At 40.5% G+C, this 26384-nt stretch overlaps 1 protein-coding gene across 4 annotated transcripts in view; it reads right to left on the reverse strand.

Moving 5' to 3' along the window:
* Window positions 1-14150, reverse strand: part of FAM135A (family with sequence similarity 135 member A) — a 104798-nt gene extending 90648 nt beyond the window's left edge. For 2 of the 4 annotated variants that reach the window (XM_075554921.1, XM_075554919.1), the window contains exon 1: window positions 13876-14150. The gene's annotated coding sequence lies outside the window, so the exon portion shown is untranslated. Of the gene's footprint in view, window positions 1-11705; window positions 11835-13875 lie in introns of all 4 variants that reach the window. The other 2 variants (XM_075554920.1, XM_075554923.1) reach the window with 2 other exon arrangements.
* Window positions 14151-26384: the final 12234 nt, after the last annotated feature.

The following is a 26384-nucleotide window of genomic DNA, read 5'->3' on the forward strand; positions in this document are numbered from 1 at the left end:
ATGAATCAAATGAGGTGATTCCTCTGTGTATATATTTAATACTGTTGAATTGTATCAAGTATTATTTATAAAAAGGGTTGAGATATGCTATAGTTTTTCTCACATTTCAAATATTGCTCAAATTTATAAAAATACTATCTTTTTCCCTTACTAGTAATTATTCTGGGTACTAAAAATATTAGAAAAAACACTATCTTCCTACTTCTACAAATACTTAGTCTCTCCATAATTCTCATCTCTAAACTTCCATAATTGCTAATTGAAATGTTAATAATAATATAATTACAGTATTTTGTAGTAACTATTTCTAAGGTGACTCAAATGTTTTATAGAAAATATTCCCCATTTCATGAAAATGTTACCTAATGCAGCTTGAAGCCCTGTACATATGTTCTTTTATGTATAAATCTATTCTACTTCAGATTCTGAGTCGTTTGGTCAAGTCTTTAAACCTTAAATTAATCATGCCTTAAATCAATCAGATATAAAATAAGTATTCATGGAAACATTTATTGAGCACTTATTACATGCTAGGAATTTCAACCAAAACAAGGTATATTAAATATAGTTAAGTTCCTGAGCTTACTACCTATACCAGGAACAAACATTTAAATATATGAGTTAGTCAAAATGTATAGCTACTAGGGTTCTAGTTCATACATGTAAAAGTTTATTCAAAACAACCCACGTTTCAGCATATTACTGCCATGATAAGTTCTTGCAGTAATACACTTGTCTTAGTCACCTTAGCCAGGGTATCTGCTGGACTGGTTGAATTCCAAGCAGAGGTCAGCTTCAGAATATTCCCAAAATCTACTGTGTTGGAGTCAATGCTGACTCAAAGCAACCCTACATAACATAGGTTCCCAAGCCTATTTGACTACCACACCCTCTTCAGGAAAAAAAAATTTACTCAGTAACCCTTGGCAATGAAAAACCTTTGTACTACAGGATTATAGCCCACAATAAAAGATAATGTGGAGGTATCTACACTCCTGGATTGTTCCAGCGTCCACCTCCCCCACCACGGGGTAGTATGCCCACTCTGTGGATCACTGCTGTACAGGGTCTTGTAGGCTTTGCAAATCTTTCTGGGAGCAGATAACCTCATTTTTCTCCTGACGAGGGGCTGGTGGGTTTGAACCTCAACCCTGCAAGTGGCAGTCAAACACTTATTCAACAATGCCACCAGGGCTCCGGAAGGTTAGGGGAAGTTTATTTTTAGGATCCCAAAGGGGTCACCTTGATAGGTTTTCTTAAAGGACACAGGACAATCATGGGGTGTGGGGGATGTTATCATGAAGATGAATAAGTTTAAAGAAAGCCAAAAACAACATTGGTGAGGAAAAGGCCAAAAACATTGTGCCGAGGACTTCTTAAAATCATGATTCATTAGTTCACGCTTAAAGAGTAGAAAGGGATATTTATGAGAATTTTGTTGAGAAATATTACCCTGGCCACCTTAAAGCCCTGATTTTTCCTCTTCAAACTTTTCTGTTCCCCAAACCCAAAGAGCATTGTAAAGGAACATGGTTGAGTCTGAGGATACCCAACTGCTGGGCTGGCAGAGGGAGAATTGGAGTGAAGCCTTCTTGCATAGGGAAAGGATAGAGAGGTGCCTTCAGAAGTACACAGACCTCTCTGGAGTATATGTTAAGAAACAATGGTTTCACATTTTGATATGTTTGTTTCATGAATGTTGCTATGGAATGTTCTGATTTTATAGTATAATGGATAAAACAATGGCTTAGGATTTGAGTTTGAGACCCATCACAGTTCCCTCATGTCCCTCATGAAACAGCACCTTTACCAACTATGGTGAAATGAGTTCCTACAGAAATGTGGCCTACAGCTTCGGTCCTTTGGAAAAACAGATTGTGAGATGTCCCCCTTCACCTGAGGAGTTATTTTTGCCCTCGATAGCATTTGCCCACATAGCAGATTTTTGTCCACCTTGACTGATATTTCCTTGACAAGACATAAATAATTTGAATTTTTGTCTGGCCCAGGGCTTCAGGCTGCTCTTTGTCTGGTATGCATCTCTCAGAGATTGGTCAACAGCTTGTCAAATGAAGTGATTTTAGACAATGCAAATAAAATGTCTGTGGTCCAATGGATAGGCGATTGGTCAAATCAAGTGTATGGTCTTAAACCTGACAAGGAGTTTGAAGATATAAGCTTATAGATATAAGCCAGCCTCACAGAGGTTTTTTAGACAGGAAGGAGAAGGAACAAAGGAGAGAAAAAAAGAGCAACAGAAGAGAAATGATTCATTAGTTTTGCTTCTCAAAGAGAAATGATTCCCATGTCTAGTTTTGTTTCTCTAGAGAACCCAACCTAACACAAATGGCAAGGAACATTCTAAAGCTATAACATAGGACAAAAGTTTTAACACTGAAGACAGTGAGTGGCCCTGAAGAGGTCTAGTGGCAAAGCCAGATGCAACAGACCCGAAGGCGGAGCTGGCAGTGGCAGGTCTGGAAGGGGCCCATCAGCAAAGCCAGTGGCAAGATCACAAGGCCACAGCCTATCTTCAAGTGCAAAGAGGAGTACACAACCAACAGAAGCACTGACAGTTGTGAACTAAAAGACTTTGTCTACATGCTTCCTGATCCTGATTCCTGAGTTGCAGCTTATTGATCCTGATCTTAAGTTGTATCCCATTCCTTAAAAAAAAATATTTAACTCTAAGTACAGTCATTGAGTTGTGTGTGGCCATCGCATCACATTATCAAATCCAGAGGAGGCACTGCTGGGGTCAGAATTGGTAAAGTAGGTTGGAAAGTGATGTTATGTAGACTTCCACCTCATAGTAACCAGCTTTTGGCTAATCCTGGTCAAGATCCTTCTTGAAGTTAGACAGGTTCTGACACTACTATTACTATTTTTATTTAACATTGCCTATTATGTATGAGAAATCAGCTTTTCTTACCTAAGCATTTCAATTTTAGATTCCATTACAGTAGTTTGGCCTTTTACTTAATACAGAAGTCAGTCCCAGAATCAGGGTGCCACCATAACAAAAGCAAAAATATATCGTACTAAGAAATTGCCTAACACGCAACAGGGAAATAGCTGTAGAATACTAGTACTCTTATGTGGAACAAAATACTTGATAAAAACTCTTGCCTATATCTTGTTGCCTGTTGTTGCTATGAGGTGCTGCCAAATCTTAAATTCTGACTCATAGGACTCTATGCAAAAAATTGCTATAGTTAAGTTTATTGTGGCAGCTAATGGGTCACTCTAACTAGACAATCTTCCTCTTTTTTGCTGACTTGCTTTCCCACGTATGATGCCCTTTCCTGATAAAATGTCTGAAATACATGACATGAAGTCTCACCATCCTGGCTTTTAAGGAGCATGCTGGCTGTACTTCTTCTAAGACAGACTTGTTTTTCTGGCAGTCGATCGGGCATCTTTAATAATCTTCACTAGCATAATTCCCAAATGCTTCATTTCTTCTACTTCTTCCTTCTCCACCGTCGAACTTTCATCCATACGTGATGACTGAAAATATCATGATTTGGGTCAAGCACACCTGAGCTCTCAAAGTGGCAACGTTGCTCTTTAACACTGTAAAGATGTCTTGTGCAGATTGCCAATGCAGCACATTTGATGCCTTCACTGATGCTTTCACAAGCAATGTCCATACAATGAACTCCTTGACCATTCATTCATCCTTTCCTCTTTTTACCAGGATGTTACCTATTTGGTTTTCTTTACAATTGGTTGAAATTCATGCTCAAGGCTACAGCCCTTGACCTTCATCAACAAATACTTCCAGTCTTCCTCACTTTTAGTAAGGAAGGTTGTGAGGCACCTACATATTAAAGATTCTTAATAAGCCTTCTTCCAATCTTGATGCCAGGTACCTCTTCAGTCATCTAGTTTCTCAGCTCATTTGTTCAGCATAGAGATTGAACAAGATGGTGAACTGATACAACGCTGACACGCCTCTTTCCTTATTTTAAACCATGCAGAATTCCCTTGTTCTATTCAAATGACTGCTTCTTGGTCCATGTATAAGTTCCGCATGAGCACAACAAAGTATTCTAGCATTCCTATTCTTCTCTGTTATAGTTTTAATGATCCACACAGATGAATAATTTTGCATAGTCAATAAATGCAAGTGTCCATAAAATGTTTATAACGGCAATGTAGGTGTGTTCTGGTGATTCTATGCAATATTTACTTGAAGGAATTGCAAGCAGTTCTAAGCAAAGATGGAAAGTAAAGAGAAGAAATGTGAGATTTTGAGACTCTATCAGGAGATGAGACAATTAATTACACCCACTCCTCACTTATGGTTAGGCTCCAGAGACCACATCACTATGCAAAAATCAGCATTATGTGAAAATGAAGGATGACCACATCAGGTCACAAAATGAAGGATCATTACATCTTTACACCTAACTGTCAAATTACACTAGTAACTGACAACTTATGTCATTACATAACTGAAAAACTAGTAAGAAACATAGCTCACTTAGGTTGACACATAACTTTAACCATCACAGCCAGGGTTTACTTTCACTAGTCCAGATGTATGCTGATGCACTGCCAGGTGTATGTTGATATTGTGCAAAATAGTCAGATTGTTGATTTTTCACTGTTGTTGTAAATGTGAAATATCAGGTAATATGATATTCAATAGGTGAGAAGTATATTTAGTACATTTTTCATAGGTCTTCGTTTTAAGATTCCATAAGTGCTTTAGTGCTAACCCAAAGTCAGCAGTTCAAAACCACCAATCACACCACAAGAGAAATCTTAAATGGCAATCTGCTTCTGTACAGATTTATAGCCTTAGAAATTCTATGGGGCCTTCTGCTATATTGTGTAGGGTTGCTGTGGGTCAGATTTTACAAATCAGCAATGGGTTTTGGTTATTACACCAGGGGATCCACCTTGGTACTAAGGCTTGTTATCTCATGTGGCTTCAAGACAGAGCCATTAAAATAAGAAAAAGTGGTAGGTTATATCATTATTGATAACAGAAGTGAATGGATACAAATATGTAAGAACCTTAGTATGCATTTGAGAGAGTTGTCAAAAACACTATAAGCTAATTTGCAAAAGCCTGTCACTGTAAATTTCAGGCTAGCAAATCTGCAGGAAGCAAGTTATAAAACTATTTATCATTTAAGATAAGACAAATTGGAGTTTTGTGGTCACTGAGGTTAACACAAGGAAGAACCACCCACACAGCAAAACAATGGTCATAGAACTATGGATATGTGTTTTTACAGAGCTAAGCATATTACTCTATTCCCAAGGCAAGAGAGCTTCATTGTTCCTGCCCAACATTATGCTATGCCAGTAACTGCTGTGATTCTCCTTGCTCACTTTCCCAAATGGGAGATCTTAATGCTGTTTTCCAGTTTCTGATATACCTCTGTATATCAGAAAGATATAGGTGTAGCAGACAGTTATATCCATCAGGTCTTGCAAATCTGATGGAAATTACTGCAAATCTCTCATCAGAAACAGTAGGTATAAAGCTCGAAGACAACAGTGATGCTTACTTCCAGCGCTGAAAGTCATCCTATCTACAAATGGAAGTTCAGCCATGTATATTAGGGGGAAAATGTGGGCAATGACCCTGTACAACCCACAGATACTAAAATTCTAACCAATCACACTGAACTCAGACTGATTTTGTGATTGTTTTTGAAGCCAAAAGAGGATGTGAAAATGTGAAATAAAGAAGCATATCTCAGAGGTTCTTCAAGATGGACTGTGGTCCTCCAAACCTGCGAGTACAGTCAGATTTTTTAGATCTTCTTACAAAGATCCAAGAATAAACAGTCTTAACTCAAACTCCGGAGAAAAAGATTCTGAAAGGATGCTTTTTCGCTTGAGGCAGAGGATAAAGAAATTGAACAAACTATAAAGATTCCACACACTTCTCTCGTGAACATAAGGAATCAAAGAAGCTGTTTCCAACTTACAGCTTGGTGACTGAAAGGCATTCAGGGGTGCTACTGAAAAAAGGTTGGACAATCTGCCACTATTATTATTCAAAGTGAAAGGAGGGACGCATATCAGAGGCTACATTGTGAGAACCCACTGTATACAGGCTAATGGCTGACAGTGGGAGCCCAAGATTCATTTGTGGAACTACTTGGAAATTAAGTCTTTGGAGAATTCCCTCTAGGTACAATTGAGGGACGGGAGGAACGTGGTTACTAAACTGACAGCTTTGGAGAGATGAGCACAGAAGATCAAAGGCGCAAACCTGACTTGAAAGGTTAAAACTTTGTCAGTAGATCCCCCCTCTGAGGCATACTGGACTTGATCTGGTTTCCAAAATGTTCTGTATTTTTGATTTGGTTTTTGTTTGTTCATATTAAGGTATATCTCAGAGGTGTCTTGTCATTGAAGGTCGCCCTCTTGAAGTTGTGCTATATGTTTTTCCACTTTTCAATATACAAAACCCAGGATTGATGAACCTATAGAGACAGCAAGTAGAATAAGGGTTTTGAGGGGCAGTGAGGTAGAGTAGTGAAGGGAGGCTAGTGAAGGGGAGATGATGTCAAGGAGCCCATGAAGGAAAACAATGTTTGGAAACTGACTGTGGTAGCAATTGTACAATTCTGCTTGACATGATGGAACTATGGAATGACATGATATATATCAAATTTTAAAAATAAAATCTCAATTGGTACACGTACACACACAGCACTACCAAGAAAACCCTATAAACATGGGCCTCTTAGCTTTGATGGACTCAGCTGCCACCTTTTCAAGTCTACTCACCTAAGGCAAAGCAGAACTCTAATCTACATATGATCAGGTCCTTCTAGTTTCTGGGTTAATCTTTTGAGTTGAGAAGAAAAGCAATAAATTGAGTACTAATGACTATGAGTCAAAATTGACTTGATGACAGTGTTTGGTTTTTGGATCAGCCAGTAACTTCTAAATTAGCCTCGCATCTTTAAGCCGGTTATTTGGTTTAACTTATAAGCTATCTGAGTTGGTTATATCTGTCCTGGTTGGCTTAGCCTGCATATCTGAGCTATGGGCTTATTTTCTATTTACATCCAGTTTCCTCTTCAATTGGCACAACCCTGAGAGTCTGGGGAGAAAGTGGTTACTAAACAGAGAGCTTTGGAGAAATGAGCATCGAAGATTTCTCTGAGGCTGCCCAGCTGTGTAAGCTCCTTCAGGCAGGCCCTACCATACTCAACTCTCCTGTCACTTGCTTGAGTCTGAAGACCACTCGCACACCGCGCAATGGCTTTTCTCCTTCTCTCACCCACAACACACTACTCGCACCAGTAGCGATTTCTCTTTTGGAAAAGTTCCTGCCACATAGCATTGCGCCGTGGTCACCCCAAATTAATAGACATTCCTATAATGGTAATAGTGGACTTCAATGGGAATTCCAGACCAGTGGAGGAGACAGATATGTCTGTCTGTCTGTCTTTCTGAGAAGGTGATTTCACTTCTGATAATGGGTAAGCCAAGGAAAGGCAGCCTGTGCTTGGGGAAAATGCCTTAATTTTAAAAATCATTTTTGGGGGTTCTTCAGTTCTTATCCCAATCTATACACATATCCACTATGTGAAGCACATTTGTACATATACTGCCATCATCATTTTAAAAACATTTTCTTTTTACTTGAGCCCTTGGTATCAGCTCCTCTTTGCTTTCTTCCCTCCCCCATGAACCCTTGATAATTTTATAGACTCCTACTGCGAGAATCTGCTCACTAGTATCTTGCTAATCATGAATTTTTTACTAAGTTTCTTTTCAGCCATGGACAACCCAGGCTGTGTGCTATATGCAAGCTACCTGTATTTATTCCCCCAAAATAGATGTTGAATTCCTAGCTTGTACCTGTATGAACTGTTTGGAAATAGTTTTCTTTTGCTATGTTAATTTGGTCATTACTCCTACATTATAAAGAATGGAATAAACACAGATATCAAATCTGCAGTAAGAGGAAGACAGAGATAGATGCAGTTAAAAGCCCAAGGATTGTTGTCAACTACTAGATGCTGAAATAGACAAGGTAGGACTTCCCTCTAAAGCTACACACCCTGAATTTGAACTTTTACATTGCTAGGTTGAGAGACTTGCAATCTTTTTAAAGTCCCCACTTGTGGCATACTTTATCACAGGAGAACTGGGTAGATAACTAAGCACAAAGCTCAGAACCCTAACAAAAATAATCACCATCCTCTTCTGAAAAACAGTCTAAGGAACAATGTTTTCTTATCTGTTAGATCTTACTTTCTTTAGTCTGGCATAAACATTGACGTAAAATAGACCTGAATCCAAATTCAGATTTTCTAAGCCTATTTCCTGAAATCGAAATAGTATTTGTAATCCACAGCTCATGAGCCACACACCAGGGCTCCTTAAACAGGTAATACATGCAAAGCACAAAGGTCAGAAGCCTGATGCTTGGTGCACCATTGCTGATGTGAGTTGCCATCAAGTTGGTCTCTGACTCATGGTGACCCCATGTGAAACAGAACAGTGATTTACAGAGAAGGTGAGCTTATCAGAACCGGTACAGTAGAAAAAATGTCAAGTCAGGAAAATCACTGGCTAGGAACTTGCTTCCATTCCTCACTCACCAAAACAAACTGCTAAGGGATGATAGATGGTCTTACAGCACACTGCACAAATCATAGGAAAAAGAAGTAAATTCTTCCTCTTTGGGGGATTAAAGAACTAGCCAGAACTCTGCCAGTCCGGTTCCACCACCACCCACACCCCCATGATAACTTGTGAATGGAACCATTGTCATTCACAGGGTTTTCACTGGCTGACTTTCAGTAGTAGATCACCAGCCTTTTCTTCTTAGTCTGTCAACTCTCCTGACGTTGGTTCAGCATCCTAGTCCTCTGGGAGCCTCCAATGACAGATACGAATTGTTCAATAAACTCCTAAATATGATTACACTCAAGGAAACATCTATCTAAAGCACCTAATTAGCCAAGTCATAAGTGTGAATTGCATGGCTTGAAAATATTGTCAATCACAGGCCATAGAACCTAGGAAGAGGGGTTGGCTTCAAGTAAGATCTTCTTGGATGGTTGGGATATAACTCAAAACTCTATATTTAAAAAAATTTCTACTTCACTCCTTACTGTCAGTTCTTTGGCTCCCATTACTGAAAGGACTATTTCAGGACTTTTCTACCAAAATGAAACCCATGACCAGCATTTTTATATTGTTTTCATTATATGTCTATATACAATGGTTAATAATAAAATTATTTTGACATAAAATGATTATTAATTATACACAGAGGGATTGATAACAGCTTATATTCTATCCTTATCTATCTGAGGAAAATAACGCATTTTTAGTGTTAAGGTAAACCTGAGTAAGGATGAGGATGGTTTTCAAACCTGGGGCTTTTGATTTCAAAAGATAAAAAGGAATGAAGGGATAATAGACTTCCAAGGTCTTAAATTGTGACTGCCAATAAATTCAAGCCTTATGGTTTTGATATATCGATAATGTAATTATGAGTACTTTCTATGTTCTTAGATGGTCTGATGGAGATCTAATCCCATAAGAGGAAACATGTTATAATTTTCTCAGATGCTTTTTGGTGGAGAGACAATTCATAAAGATTGTTTCTTCAAAATAAAAACCACTTGAGGTTTTTATTCAGGAACCCTGGTGGGTTAGGAGTGGTGCTGAAGTTTAAAGGCACCCGCCACTCCAAGGGAGAAAAGTTTCCTGCTGCCACCAAGATTTATAGCCTCAAAGCCTAAGGGGGAACCATGCTTGTCCTATACGCTCACTCTGAGTCAAAACTGGCTTGATGGCAGCAAGGGTGATTTGGTGGAGTTATTCAAACGGGAGACATTTCTTAATTGCACTGTATGCCTGATATCTTTTTTTTTTTTTGCCTGACATTTTTATAGCCCTGTTAAGGAAAGAAAAAAAAAGGGCTAATTCTTTAAGTTCAGCACCCCTTTGGTAACCAAGTATGTAAGAAACCCAGAGGTGCTTTACTTTATTCTGGGAAGAAAAAAATAAATAAATAACCCAACAATTGTGCTTCGAAACTTCTGCAGCATACCATTTTTTCCCCCAATGGTCCCCCACCTTGCTTCTTATTGCAATTCATCCTAAACCTTCTTGATAAAAATAGCAGCAAAACCCCACTGCCACGCAGGCGAGTCCGACTCCCAGAAGCCCTAGAGCAGTGATGCTCAACCTTCCTCATGACGCGACCCTCTCATACAGTTCCTCATGTTGTGTGACCCTCCAACCATAAGGTTATTTTCGTTGCTATTGTGTAACTATAATTTTACTACTGTTTTGAATCGGCGATCCCTGTGAACGGGTCGTTTGACCATCAAAGGGGTCATGACCCACAGGTTGAGAATGGCTGCACTAAAGGTTGAGAAATAACTCCACCTTGGGGTTTCTGAGACTGTTGAGAAACAACTACACCTTGGGGTTTCTGAGATGGTAAATTTTTAACAGAGCAGATAGCCTCAACTTTCTTCCCTCAGAGCAATTGGTGGATTTGAACCCTTGACCTTAAGACTGGCAGCTTAAATTCTGCACCACTAGGGCCTCTTCTTTTTTGTTTTTAAAGAAACATATATATTATATAGGCCATATCAAGAGATGAAATAAACAATATCCTGTTAAACCCTCCGTTTTTTACTGCTCTGCCATACCTCGCCCCATTCCTCTTGAAAGAAAATAAATCTTAAACACTACTTAATTTCAAATTTGTATATCCCCGTGTCCATCCATTTATTACAGTCCTATTGGTACATATCACAAAACCCACTTTTAGAAGTTTTCCCTCAAGACCTACACATAGAAAATCATTACTTGTCTATCCCTTGAACAGCCCCGCCTGGTATATACAGAACATACAAAGCTTTATAAAACATGAGGCAAAAGAAAAGAATGGAGCTAACTCAAAAAGTAAGTTTCACTCTTACATCTTACAGTGGCAACCACTAGAGAACACAGGACACAGCTGCCCTACATACTGGAGGCTGCAGCGTCTGCTTCACTGTATAGGAACATTTCCTAATTCAAGCGGATCTACAGTCCCCACTCAGCAGTTTGAACTAGACTTTTCACAGATGCCTGAAATTAAAAAAAAAAACAAAAAACTATCTAAAGTCCAGTTGGATGTAGGGCTGAAGCAGTCTAACGATACTCTTACTACACAGTCTAAGAGAGAGAACATTTCCCAAGAACTCATATAGCAATTTTTGTCTGTGGTGGCACTAATATGTTAACATGATTAGGGCTTACTTTGCTACTGTCAGATTATTGGGTAGCACCCTCATTACCCACATTTTATAGGTGGAGACACCAAACTAGAGAGGTTAAGTGGCTTCAACAAAGTAATGTCATGAGTCATAATATGAGTTCAAATCTTTCTATTGCTAGTCCTGTGCCTGCAATCTTAGTTTAACTTAGTTTAACTTCTAAGCCCACAAAATCTTAGTTTAACTTCTAAGCCCACAAAATCAACCCTAAAAATATCACATAAATTTGTAGGCATTTACTCCTCAGGCAACATTGCACATTATAACAACTGAAAAAATTCTCAGGCAGTACCACTGATGGATCGAGCCACACCAGGAGCTAAGTCTAGGCTGGACCATACTCTGCAGGCCACTCTGAACAACATACCAGAGGCACCAGAGACAACTGGTCTATTATTGGGAGAGTGCCCCCCCACAGCCATAGGATACCTTCTCCTGTCCATCTGTGATGTCTTGATCTGGCCACAGAGGATGCAGGGCCTTGGAAGGTAAATGTCACCAGTGGGCAGAGGAGGCCAGGTGAGGTCCCAAAGGTGTTCGGAAGGTTGGTAGGAGGAGCTAAGAGGAAAGGTGCACAGGGTTGTCGAGCTAAGGTGGACGAAAGATAAGCAGGGGCTCTCCCATTCAGGTTACACCAGACTACCACCATCCTCAACCCCTTTGGACTCCATGAGGATGGGAAAGGTATGTTGGGGAAGGAGAACATGCCAAGCATAATCATGAAGTCACACCCCGATGAGGATACCCACCAAGTGGTGAGTAAGTGGAAGTGGGAGAAGACTACCACCAAGATGGGTGTGGCCCAATTCTGCACACTGATTTAACACAACAACCTGGAGTGAGTTTATGCATCAGAAGAAATCATTTAAAACAATCAAACAAAGCAAAAGCTGATAGCTACTGGTCCTAAGGTGTGTGGATTAAATGTATTTGTTTCTACTTTTACCTCTGGCCTCACTTTGGATGAGTCAACTACACTTTTTTGCCTTGTGGTTTCCTTCCATAAAAAAAGAAAAACTGAATTCCTACCTGACATAGATAACATGAAGAAGAAATTACTGTTTGTGAACTCCTTTGAGATTCCAGGAAAAACCAACAAAAACATTTTAGGTATTCTTCAACCTAAGAATAAAGGCTAACTTGACTGAAAGTAATTGTTTTCAATAGATGCCTTCAAAATAGCATACTGCACCATTTTTTAGAGGGGAAGTTTTATGTATAGCCTTTCTTGATTACAAACACAAAATAAAATTTGATCACAAATAACCACCAAAAGTTCTATTGTCCAATTCAAAAACTTGATAAATCTGCTCACATATTTCTCCTTCAGTAAACACTGACTATTCTTAAAATTAACAGAAATTGTATGCAACTGTTTGTGAACAGAGACCCTTCGAAAAAGCCATTGAAATGACGCTAACCACTACAGAGGCACATGTATAAAGCGTCAATTTTTATTTTAAACAATAACGCGTAAAATGTCTGAATATGAAAACCTACCTATACCATAAAATTTCAAAAACTTAGGCATACATTTGAAAGTCAGCTTTAAACAAATCTTAACCCTTTATAAGTTCATCAAGTCTGTACTTGTCGGGAAAAGAAAATCCTTAAATAAAAACTGAAGCTTCAATCAGTGAGTGTTAACTGGTTTAATGCTACTGGCACTCAGTTGATATATTAGTCAATGAAGAAGATAAAGAGATTTTATTAAATTGGAAGCTGAAGAAAAATATTGAGAAGAAGCTTAGTTTAGGCAGAATACAGAAAAGACTACAAGGATGTGAGAACTCTACAGGGCTTACAAATAAGTAAATGGATTGGAATGAAGAAACTGGACCGATGAAATTTTTAAAAAGTTTTTTTGGAGGAGAAGGAGGAGGAGCTGGATGGTCTATAAGAGAGGGGCCTTTAGATGCAATCCAAAAAAATAAAGGGCCCCTAAAGGATGGGGTGGGGTGGTGGGGATTAACTCTAGCTAAAGCCAAACACACATTCAGAAACTAACAAAAGAGAAGGGAGACGTAGTCCTAAGAGGTGGGATATTTTTTTAAAAGGGCCAAGGAAGGAATTACGGAGGTAACGGGGTGAGCAATCTGGTCCGGAGCGCCAGCTGGGATCGGGCCGGCCTGGAGATGCCGCGAGGAGGAGGAATTGGGGGTGGGGGTGCAGAAGGACTGGCTGCCTCCCATGGAGAGGCCACCGGGGTGGAAAGGCAGTGGGAGCGCCGAGGATGGAGTCGGGGGGCAAAGGGCAGGGTGGGCTGGGACACGGAGGGTGAGGTGCAGGAAGAGCCAGCCCCGGGACTCGCCTCCGGCAGGGGTGGCGGGAGGCTCGCCGAGGCCCTGGGTCTCCTGGAGGGTGCCCCTGCCCCTGTCCCCCACCGACCTGCAGCCCTTCCGCGGGCCCACGCGCCGGGCTCGGACGGGGGCAGCGGGGAAAGGGAGCGGAGCGGGTGAGCCGGGGATGAGGAGAAGGCCGCTTCCTGCCGGGCCCTCGGGAAGGAGAGACGGAGGGACGGAGGGACGGACGGACGGGCGGGCGGGCGGAGGGAGGGGTCCTGGGCGTCGGGAGCCGAGGAGGACAGTTAGGAGCTTACCTCTCGCCGTCCGTCTCTTCCACCGCTCGTCGGTCGGAGGAACTTCTCCCGCTGGAAGACGGCCCTACCCAGGTCTGCACCATCCCGCCCGGGGACCCCTCACGTCGCCCGGGCCACCTCAGCTGCCGCAACCACCGCAACCCCAGAGCCGGTTCGTCACCAACGCTCGGCGGCTGGCCCGGCGCGGCCGACGAGCATGCGCAGTCGCTCGAGTCCTGTGGGAGTGCGGGCCCGCCGGCTCTACCTGCGCTCAACAGTTGGTCCCCAACGTGCGCCCGCCCCGCCCCCGCCCGTAGGCCCCGCCCCGCCCCTTTGGGGGCCGACGCCCCACCCTTTCCACGCCCCGCAGTGCCTCCGGAGGCTCGATCGCGTCTGCAGCGGAGGTTTCGGCAGATTTGTCCGTCCTCGATTGCTCCAAAGGGTCGCTGGTGGCGCAGGGAGGAAGCGCTGGCTGAGAACGCCGAGGTGCGCGGCTTACACCCGCCAGCGGGAGAGGAGTGGCCGGTCGGCTTCGGTAACGATGACGCGCCTCGTCGAGCTCTGGGGCCGTCCCGCCCGCTCCTACGGCGTGGCTCCCGGGCTGAAGCCACTCGAGGGCAAGAGTTGGGTTTGGAGCCTGCTCCCGCTCCCAAGTTCCCGCGAGATCGATCGGGAGGCTCGCGTCAATGACGTGCGCGGCCCCAGCTGCCAGGAGCCTGCCCAGGGGGAGCCGTTCGGGATGGGAAGCGGAGGAATTCTCCTGGCACGGTGGTGAAGCGCTCTCCTGTTAGCAGTGTCGGTTCAAATCCACTGGCGCGGCGCTCGGCTCGCGTGAAGATGTCCGGGGAAAACAAGACCGAGGGAGGCAGTCCTACCTTACCTTGCAGGAACGCAATGAGTCAGAATTGATTGCAGGACACAAGCACCACATGAGGAGGGGAGGATCAGAGGAGGGGGGAAAACAAACAAAGACGGGAGTCATACAAACCTTTTTCTTTTTTACATTTTATTAGGGGCTCATACAACTCTTATCACAATCCATACATATACATACATCAATCGTATAAAGCACATCCGTACATTCTTTGCCCTAATCATTTTCAAAGCATTTGCTTTCCACTTAAGCCCTTTGCATCAGGTCCTCAATACAAACCTTAAACTCTGTCTGTGTTCTGTCACATTTACTTCCTGGGAAGACAGTTCCCTGATCCCGTCCATTTACTCAGGAAAAGAAGCTATGAAGGATCCTTGCTGAAAGGCCACAGTCACGGCCTTTTTAGTTGCTGCACTTGGGGCAAGATGTGCTGTTTGGTTGAGGCCGCCCCTCTTTCCCTCTCCCAAAGGAGGAAGCAGGGGCTATTAAAGTGAAGTCATAATTCTTAAACTCCAATGAACAGCCCATGACTTCAATAGCCCCCTGAAGGATAACCCACTGCTATTGAGTCCACGCCAACTATAGGACAGAGTAGAACTCTTTGGAGTTTTTAGGTTCCTGAGACTAAATATGCACAGAGCAAACAGCTTCATTCTTTTTTTTTTCTATCTAGGGAATGGAGGGCTTGAGCCTTATAGTTAGCAGCCTAATATGTATATAATCACCTTCCAAGATCTGCCCTGTTTATCAAATTCCACAGAGCTGTCTGTGGTACATAAAGTTCTATATATTACAAAAATAATTAGTGAAGATCCCCTGGCAGAGGGGTCTCAGGTGTGATGTAGCAACGATGAAAAATAACAACTTTCCTCTAATTCCTAAATGCTTCCTCTCCCCCCCCACCCCCCCCCAGTCCCCCCCCCCCCACACTATCATGATCCGAATTCTCCCTTGTTAGTCTGGCTAGACCAGAGGAAGTACACTGATACAGATAGGAACTGGAAACACAGGGAATCCAGGGCGGAGGATCCCTTCAGGACCAGTGTTGTGAGTGGTGATACTAATACTGGGAGTGTAAAGCAAGGGTGGGTTGGAAAGGGGAAACCGATTTCAAGGATCTACATGTGACCTCCTCCTTGGGGGACAGACAACAGAAAAGTGGGTGAAGGGAGACATCAGACAGGACAAGATATGACAAAATAATTTATAAATTATGAAGGGTTCATGAGGGAGTGGAAAAATAAGCTGATGCCAGGGGCTTAAGTGGAGAGCAAATGTTTTGAGAATGATGAGTACAATGAATGTACAAATGTGCTTTATACAATTGATGTCTGTATGGATTGTGATAAGTGTATGAGCCCCTAATAAAACGATTGAAAAAATAATTAATGAAAGGAAGAAAATCGCAATGCTCCCTTGTATGTTCACATATTTTAGGAAAACATACTTGCCATCTGCAGTTCTCCGTGCTTTCCCCTAGACTGACCTCACGTCAAGATTCCTCTGGTTCCGGGTTCTTTTCCTTCAAATCACATTACTGTGTTATCTGCTAGGCACCAGGCAAAGACCTTGGCGCAAGAGTTAAATCACTTGGCCACTACTGAAGAGGTCAGTGTATACAGATCAACCAGTTGCTCAGAGGGAGCTTCCAGAAAGATAACAGGATTGGAAGTTCTGTTGAGGACCAACACTCGGTCCAATAAGGTCTCTATGAGTTGGAATTAGCTAGAGAGCAATCTGCTTCATTTGGGAGTGTTACTTAACTGCCCTGGACTAAACTAACCAGATGAATGAAACATAGAATTTGGATGGTGTTTACAATGCAATGTCAAGAAACCTGCACAGAGAGCTATTGGGAGAAACAATCCAATGAAGGAGAAGGCATGAGCCAAGAAAAATTTCCAGGAGAAAATGATTCTCTAGAATGAATGAAAGGTGTTGAGTGGGGAGGGATAGAAAAGGAATCCTATCCCTTGGACATAAGCTGTGAGATGAGAAACGGATCTTTGATTATGGAACTGAAACTACAAGCAATTTGTATGAGGTTGGTGGAAGGGAAGCTAAACAAAGGAGCAAGAGGTCAGGTCATGATCAGAGTCTGAAGGAAAATCAGTTCAGTTCAATTACTATTTCTCGATGACCTATCAGATGTTTGCCAAGCTGGCTGCTTAGGGTACAATGAAGAGTCAAACTCAGGGAGTTTACAGTCTAGGTGGCTGTGGGGTGGGCCTCTTCAAATTTCGTCAAACGTCTTCATATTAAGTATCTCGTTCTGTGTCTTCATAATGACAGCCGTGTTTCCTTGGAGAAAATTTTTCAAGAATATCTATGTGGAATCTCAAAAATAGTCTTCATAAATTTTGAGCTGATGTCTTTGCTGTGAATTTAGCTGACACGGAGATCCCCTTAAAAGCTACTGTTTTCATTGGATCATTTTCAGAAGGTACCCCAAGGAGACAAACACAAGTGTCTCACTCAGAGAACTTAGTGCAGTTCACTCACTGATTGTCACAGCACATGTTTAAACAGCTTTTGTTGGCAATAAGCTCACGAGCATTTGAACTAGGACCCCTGGTAGCAATCCTTCTTGACTTACCCTAATATTGTCTGCTAATTTGTTGTACTGTGGAGGTTTGTGTGTGGCTGTGGTGATGCTGGAAGCTATGTCATTGGTATTTCAAATACCAGCAGGGTCACCCAAAGTGAACAGGTTTCAGCGAAGCTTTCAGACTACAAACAGACTACAAAGAAGGAATAACTGTCTACTTCAGAGGAATTAGCCACCGAAAACCTCATGGATAGCAGCAAAACACACTGAAAACCTAATGAACAGTAGCAGAGAGTCAGAGACAGTGCCAGAAGATGATCCCCGCAGGTCAGCAGGCACTCAAAATATGACTGAGGAAGAGCTGCCTTCTGAGAGTAGAGTCTCCTGGTAGTGGGGGGCAGGGGGGAAGGAAGACCCTCAGCAAGGTGGGTTGACCCAGTGACTGCAACAGTCAACTGAGACATAACAATTGTGAGGCTGGGGGCACAGGACTGATCAGTGTTTCGTTCTGTTGTACATAGGGGTGCTATGAGGCAGAACCAGCGACTGCACCTACACAACAATCTTGTGTAATCTCATAACTTCTCTAGGTCTCCATTTTCACTTGCATAAAATAAGAGAGTCAGATTACATAGCATCTATGGGCTTTCCTTTTGAAATTTCTTCATAAATAACATGGTTCTGAATTTACTTCCAGCTCCTCAGGTATTGCATTCACTTTTATGCTTTAATATATACATTTTTACATGTGACATAACAACCAGTACTATACCTTAAACTAAGTCTTATATCCTATGTCATTTAAAATCTAAGTAGGGAACACTTAAAGCATGCACAATGTTTGGAATCCTTTCTATCCCATTGTTTTACATGATTTCTGCCCTGTTGGTTTACATGATTTAACTTGGACATAGCATTATTTTAAATTTTTACTAAGCCCTTCTAACTGGAGTATTTCCCTTAATTGTACATCAGATTTTCTCTTCCCTTCACATCTGTACAATATTAGCTCATCAAATGACTAACACACCAGAGAAAATGAAAATTTTATGGAACGATGTCTCATAGTTGCCAGTTGCTAGACAGAATACTCCACTGCCTTTCAGTTTGTCATATGGCGGTGGCTTGTGTGATCCTACAATTCTAGATGCCGTGCCACCAATATTTCAAAGATCAGCAGGGTCATCTATGGTGGGTAGATTTTAGTAGAGCTTTCAAACTAGGACGGACTAGGAAAGGACCTTATAATGTACTTAACATTAGACGTAGAAAACTGCCTAACTCTTCTATGGGCTTTAGACAGGCTGTTAAAAGGGAGCAACCACTAGAGGAAGATGCCATGTGTAGTGAAATAGAGGCAGTGGTGGGGTGCAGCCTGTTCAGCACTGGTTGTTAAAATGGCACTAGTAACCACGGTTCTCTCTAGGTGGTCTGTAATGTGGAAATCACAAATTTACATTCCTTACTTTTTCTTAACATTCATCTGTATGACTGTATTCTCAGCACCCATAGTCCTGTTCATTCTGTCCATAGATATAAAAAATTAGACCTATGTTTCTAATATTTATTTCATAAAACTCATTATGCTTTTGATGAAATACTGCATTTTTTATTCCCTTACATTTGTTACTTCAGTAAACAAACATGTAACATAAAGAGGAAAAGTGCCAAAAAAAAACAAAAACCAGAGGCTGGCACATTGCCATTTGTTTCAGCTTTGTGTTATATCCCAAATTCCCACCAGGTATTATGAGTGGATTTTGCAATTCCTGAAGGTGTTCAAAGAGCTACAAATGTCAGAGCAATTGCTGTAAGTTCAGCAGAAGCAGAATGAGGTTTTTCCAAAGGTGAACACAACATGTTCAGAGAAGAAAAGCTACCTGTTTCGAATACATCAAACACAATGACTATTGTCTAATTGGCCTACCTGCAAAAAGAATGGGATCCTATTCCTTTAGTGAAAAAATGGTTAAGGGTCAATCACAAAGCTGATGATACTCAGATGAAAGTGAAGAATGTTGCAAGTGAGGATACCAGTCAAGAAGCAATATGGAAATAGCTTAAATTACAGTTTTATCATTTTGGGTAAGGTATTTTAAAATGTTTTTCATTAATATTTTAAAATTTTTATAATCTAGTTTTATGTACCTGTTTACTTGTTCTTATTTAAGTACTAACTATGAAATCATAAACTACCTTTCAGTTGTTAAATATTTGAATCCCACCACTGAGTGGCAGGATGGAGGGTGCAGGTATCTCTGACCTCTCTCTCATGGCAATTGACCTCTCAGGCTGTTTTCACAATTCTGACCTTTGGGTAAGTGCTCATCGTACTTAAAGAAGCAGGAAGAAAATAAAGTTTCATGATAGGGCTTCCTTCTGTTCGTTAGTAATAGCTATAAATCAACAGAGTTTTAGGTTGTAGCATCATTTCATGAATTCATAACCACGACTTTTCTGGAGGATCCAGATGCGACACTCACCTAACAAGCTTTTCTTCCTTGTGATGTTACTGCCAGAACTAACAGATCTTTCTTGCAAGAAATACAACTGGAATTCTCCTTCGTAGTGAGGACGGCAAGACTGTGGCTGGTGTCAGTTGGAGACTATATCCGGAGGGAAAGGACATCATGCTTGGTAAAGTAGAGGGGCAATGAAAAATACCCTTGGTGGCATGGACTGACACGTGGTTGCAACACTGAGCTCAAGATTCAGAGTAACTGTGAGGATGAGCAGGACCAGACAGCGTGTTCGTCTGGTGTACATGAGGTCCCGATGAGTCAGAACTCACTTCACAGCACCAACAAAAACAACAACTACTCAGTAGACGGCTTTCTTTCTTTCTTTCTTTCTTTCTTTCTTTCTTTCTTTCTTTCTTTCTTTTCTTCTTCCTCCTCCTTCTCATCCTCCTTCTTAGGGAAGCTTAGAGGTTGGGCAGGGAGTTGCAAAGAAGGGAGGAAGACTTCTTATTGTATATTTGTCAGTATTTGAATCTGGTGAATATAGAAAAGGAAAATACAATATTTTCAATCATGTAAAAAAACAGTCAGAATGCATATGCCATACTCTTTAATAATGATATTACAGAGAAAGTAATAACTATAACTGATTAAACTATTTTTTCTTGGTAATAGGAAAAGAGCATTTAAAAAGTTAATTCTGTATTTCTCAAAATTGAAGTGTCTGCTTGGATTTTTCAGAGTGAATCTGTCAGATGGAAGACATTCCTCCCACTGTCATCTCACTGAATCATTACTGTCAAGTATGGGAATAATTATCTAGTATCAAGTAACAGAAACAAAATGATTTCTGAATTACATTCTTCTTTACAGGCTTGAACATCACCACAGATTGTAAAACAACAGTTACATATCTTATCGTTTGCTCTTTGTTCGGAAACATAGTAGGCACTGCCTCACTCTTTTTTATGACTAATAAATTCTTGGATCTAGTCCTGATCTTTAGGCCAACTCCAGTCATATTTTTGGCTTTACATCTGATCTTTTCATGGGAACATCCTGCTGTCCCCTTAAAACTCAGTACATCTCCAATTGGGCTCACTCTTCTCTCCTTTCCCTATCACACACAGATCCATCTTCCTCCCAACTTTCTAATTTCTGAAGATAACTTTTTCACCCCGAACCTTACTGTCCTATTAAATGTTTCCATTTCCATTGCCTCTGTGATAGTTAAGGTGTTGTGTCAACTTGACTGGACCAAAATTCTCATTAGTTTGACTGTTAAGACCTATTACCCTGCCATGATGATATAAAATATAATGTAATAACCTTCATATTGAAATATGGAGCTCCAAGGACAGAGTGGGTCATGCCTTGGGCTGCTCACCTCAAAGTCAGCGGTTCAAAACCACCAGCTGCTCCAGGGGAAAAAGATGAGCCTTTGAAGTCCCACAAAGAAACCCACAGGAGAAGTTCTACTCACTCCCACAGGGTCACTATGAGTCTTTATGGTATATACCCAGAAGAGATATTACTGGATCATATTGAATTTCTATTCCCATTTCCTTGAAATATCACCATATTGTACAATAGGTAAAATTTTGGATGATGCTGGAAGCATCAAAAAAGACTGAAGAAATACAGTCACTGTACCAAAAAGAACTGGTCAACATTCAACCATTTGGGAAAGTAACATCTGATCAGGAGCCAATGATTTTGAAGGAAGAAGTGCACGCTGCACTGAAGGCATTGGTCAAAACCAAACCAAACAAAGTCCAGGTACTGCCAGACTACCAATGGCAATGTTTCAACAGCTGATGAAGCATCTGAAGCTTACTAGTCTGTGCCAAGAAATCTGGAAGACAGTTATGTGACTGGAAGAGATCCATACTGTTATCCATTCCAAAGAAAAGTGGCCCATCAGAATACAGATACTATTGAACAATACCATTAACAGCACATGCAAGTTTTTTTGTTTTTTGTTTTGCTAAAGATAATTTAAAAACAGGGTTGTGTAGCAGTGTATTCACAAGGTGCTACCACAAATTTAGAAGAGTCGGTGAACAAGTGATACCATTGCTGACATCAGACAGATCTTGGCTGAAAGTAGAGAATATCAGAAAGATGTTTACTTGTGTCTTATTCACTGGGCAAAGGCATTTGACACCAGGGATCATAATACACTCAGAGAATTCCAGAACACTTCATGTATTCATGTGGCTGGAACCTCTGTGTAGGCCAAGAGGCGTCATTGGAACACAATAAGGGAATGCTTCGTGGTTTAAAATGAGGAAAGATGTGCATCAGAGTTGAATCTTTTTACCATACCTATTCAATCTGTAGACTAAACAAGTGATCTGAAAAACTGGACGACATGAAGAAGAACAAGTTATCAGGATTAGAACAAGAGATATCGGCAACCTGTGATATCCAAATGATACAACCTTGCTTGCTACAAGTGAGGACGTGAAACCCTTGTTGTTAAAACCCATAGATCACCCCTTTCAATATAGATTACAATTCAATATGAAGTAAGCAAAAATCCTCGCAGCTGGGCCAACAGACAACATCATGGTAAAAGGGGAAGAAATCCAAGTTGTGAAGGATTTCATGGTGCTTGGACCCACAGAATGCTCAACCAAGTAGCAGTCAGGAACTCAAAAGACAGATTGCAGGGGGCCAGTCTGTTGATAAGACCTCTTTAAAATGTTAAAGAAGGAACATGGTAGGAAAGAGAAACATTCCATAAAATCATATTTCTACATTGCAGCTGTCATTATTCTTTATGTACTTTATTATCAGCTACCAATTTTTTTAACCTGTAGATTTCTTTGGAAAGATCTAGCAATTACCAAATTTATTTTGGTAAAAAGAAAATATCAAGAGAAGGGCCCGCAGCCTGCGCAGTGTGGAGTTGGCACACCCAGTGGCGCCTCCTCCCTGAGACTCTTTGCACCTCTTCAAGCTCTGAACAAGGACCAACCTGACTTAAACTCTCCAAAGATGACCAGGCAGCCAGAGTAGGAGTTAGAGACCATTGAGAAGAAAGCAGAATCCACCCTCACCAAGCTTACCAAGCCCTTAACAGCCCTGCAACATAGCACGAAGGCCCTGGTCCTGGTCATGCAGGAGGAAAAGCGGATCAGTAAACAAATCAGCAGCAAGAAATAGCCCCAGTGATGACTACTAAGAAATTTTAAAGTAATGGAAGTTTTCCACAAACTTTTTGAAGCCCCCTTATATATTTATCACACACCTTTGCCTGTTATTTACAGGTTTAAGCCTTATTGACAGCAATTACAAGAATCTGTTTGCAAGCATACCATTCCATGATCCATGTAGTTTTTCCATTACCCCTACCCTCTACGCCCTACTTTCTCTATACTGATCCCAGTACAACTAGTAAACTTTGCTATCTAAAAAAAGAAGATGTTTTTGCGTAATAAAATAAAATGCATGTCACTCTTCTTCCTATGCCTTTACCAGCTACTTAACACTTTTTCCAATTTATTGAGGGGGTAAAAAGCAGTCTGGGTAGTAAGAAAATATTCAGCTTTAAAGCGAATTTTTTGTGTTCAAACTTCTTGAAGAAGATATGTGACTATTGTTTGCTTTTATGGGTTAGGGTTAAATATTCTTGACAGATGGAATTTCCTGTTTTTTACTTCATCACCATCGAATTAAGAATTGATAGTACTTTCTTCGTATCCATTGAAAAAATAAATATTTTCTACCAATTTTATGGGATTAAAGATGATATCAATATTATATTGTCTAGATTGAAGATTGTAGAAAATTTTACTGTTCCTACTGGAAGATTTCATTAAAATCCTTTTATAAAGATACAATTAAAGTGAACTGCATGTATCTACGTACATTTCAATACTCTGATACCTGTACAAACCATCACTATAATTAAGATAAGGAATATATCCATGACCATATTAGGTCCCCTGTGCCCTTCATAATACTTTTCTCCTATCCTTTCACCATGTATAACACCCCCTGGCAACACTGAGTTGCTTCATTTCACTAGAATATTTCATACGTAGAATCACACAGTGTGTACTTTTTGTCTGACTTAGTTCATTTAGCACCATTGTTTTGAGATCCACGCATGCTGTTGCATACACCAATACTGTAGTCATTTCTTTTTAGTGTCGACACACTGTTCATTTTATAGGTATATATACTGTAACTTGTTATCCATTCACCTGTTGATGGATGTTTGTTTCTACTTTTGAGCTGTGACAAATAAAATGGCTATGAGCATTTCCCTGAAGTATTTGTATAGACTTTTGTTTTCATTTCTCTTGTATAAATGCCAAAAAACAGAATGATTGAATCATGCAGCGGGTGCATGTTGAATTTTTTAAAAAGAAAGAGCCGCATATATCTCAAGTACAAATTTATAGCTTTACCAACAATGTATAAAATTCCAGTTGCTTTTCATCTTCTACAGGGTTGTAGACAATCTTTTCTAATATTAGCCTTCCAAAGAAGCCCTGAATGTAGTGATATATGTAAACATTGTTGTTGTGACTTGCTTTCCTATAACCGCTAATAATGAAGAGCATTTTCCATCTATAAAATATTGGTGAAGTGTTTGTTTAAATCTTTTGCATATTTTGTTATCAGATTGCTTGTTTTCTTATTACTGTTTTGAGAGTTCTCTCCCTTTATCTAGTTATCCTGAATACACAGTCTTCAGTAGACAGATGCTTTTCAAATATTTTTTCTTAGTCTGTGTGTGGCTTGTCTTTCTATTCTCTTAATAGTGTCTTTTAATAGCATAGGTTCTTAATTTTGATGTAGCCTAATTTTTCGACTTAAATCTATAATTCACTTTGAGTTCATTGTTATATAAAATAATATATGTGAATTGAAATTTTTATTTTTTTTAATATCGAAACCCAGTTGTTTCAGCACCATTTATTGAAAAGTCTACCCTTTTCTCTTTTTGCACCGTTGTCAAATACGAAGTTACCATTTAGAGTGATGACATATATGTGTGTCTACTTCTGGACTCCCTACTCTGTTTCCTTGACATCGATTGCACTGCCTTGATTAATGCCTCAATAAGTCTTACTGTCAGGTGGCAAAATTTTCCAACTTTGTTCGTTTTTCAAAGTTATTCTGACTATTGGAGCCCTGCAATAGGATGGAAGTACTGCTCCCAGTGTTATCACTCTTCCAGGTAGAGGAGGAATTGCTCTGCAGCCAGCTCCCTTTACATCACGGCGAACTCCTGTGTGCCTTGTTCACACTCACAGAGGGCAACGTGCTCTGTGCCGTATGCTAGCAGTCATCAAAGTATAAATGAACAGATATTTGCAGGCATTTCAGAACGAGGCACTGTTTAAAAGAAAGAAATCAAAATCCCTATTCCCTGGACAATGGCTCTTTTCATGTGAGCCATAGGGCTTTCGTAGAAAGGGAAACAGGGTCACCAACTTTGCAGGATGCTCAGCTTCAGCAGCCATGTTTAGGGCAGATTACTGGCTTGACAATATATGGATATAAAAACACCTGACTCACTAAATTATTTCCTAGCATAGTTAGCTGGGTGGAGGCACAGCAAGTTAATAACTAAACCCAACCCTCATGTCTATTGACAAAGGGCATATTTAAGCTTAATGATTCTGCAGCCACCCAGAGAGATATAGAAAGCTTTGATATCCTGCTCAGTTGACTGGGAAAAAGAACGTGATTCATTGAGCACCTGAGACGCAGAGTGAGTAGCTTGCATTGGAAATATTTTCAAGGTGAGATGAAGTATTAAACTAGTCTTTCAGAGACTGCAGCACATCAGCCCGAGGCTGAGATGATGATTCAAGAAATAGGACGTATAAAAAGAGAAAATCTTACGCAAGGGAAAGATAGGGTAGAGCAAACAATCTTTGCATGATGAGCATGTGACTCAAAGGTTATGCTGGCTTTGAGAAATTAAAGCTAAACACCTCCCCAACTTTAAAGCATGTCCTTGCTAGATTGTTAAAGGACCTAAAGTAGGAAGTGTGTCCAGCCCTGGGTCTGGCTGGCACATTGTGTCACTCAGTGAGTGTTTCTTACCTTTCACTTCAATCTTTGCTTTAGTGTTATTATTATTTTTTAAAAGAGAACAAATATTGCATGATGGCACCTCTATATAGATACATGGAAGTTTGCACGTCTTCAAGTATCAGTTTTTACCTAACTTCTATCTTTGTCAGTTTTACAGTTAACAAAGATGACAATAAATTTACTCTTATATATAAAATTTCTGCCTCAACTTTCCAATATTATTTGGAGGACTATTTTGGAATAAAAGTTGTTAGCTTACAATGCTATAATTACTAAGATTTTGCCAAACTAATCATACAAATTACCAGAATATAAATCTGAAAATATCACTGTGATTCCATAGTTATTTTTGAATGCTAAGCAACCAACCAGTGTTGATTGGCTTTTTAAAATTGGCATTTTAATTTAAGAATCAATCTTTTAATTTCTTTCCATGAGAAAATAAACAATGTGTTGAAATATTAGCAAATTCAAGGATCTTTTCAGCTCTCCAATAGAAAACTATTCTTGAAGGTTAAAAAAAGAGGATTCTATAAGCACCATTAAAAGTTACTGCATTCTGAGTCAGGGTGAGAAGCACACATAT

The sequence above is a fragment of the Tenrec ecaudatus genome, chromosome 7 (assembly GCF_050624435.1).
Source record: "Tenrec ecaudatus isolate mTenEca1 chromosome 7, mTenEca1.hap1, whole genome shotgun sequence".
Classification (NCBI taxonomy): Eukaryota; Metazoa; Chordata; class Mammalia; order Afrosoricida; family Tenrecidae; genus Tenrec; species Tenrec ecaudatus.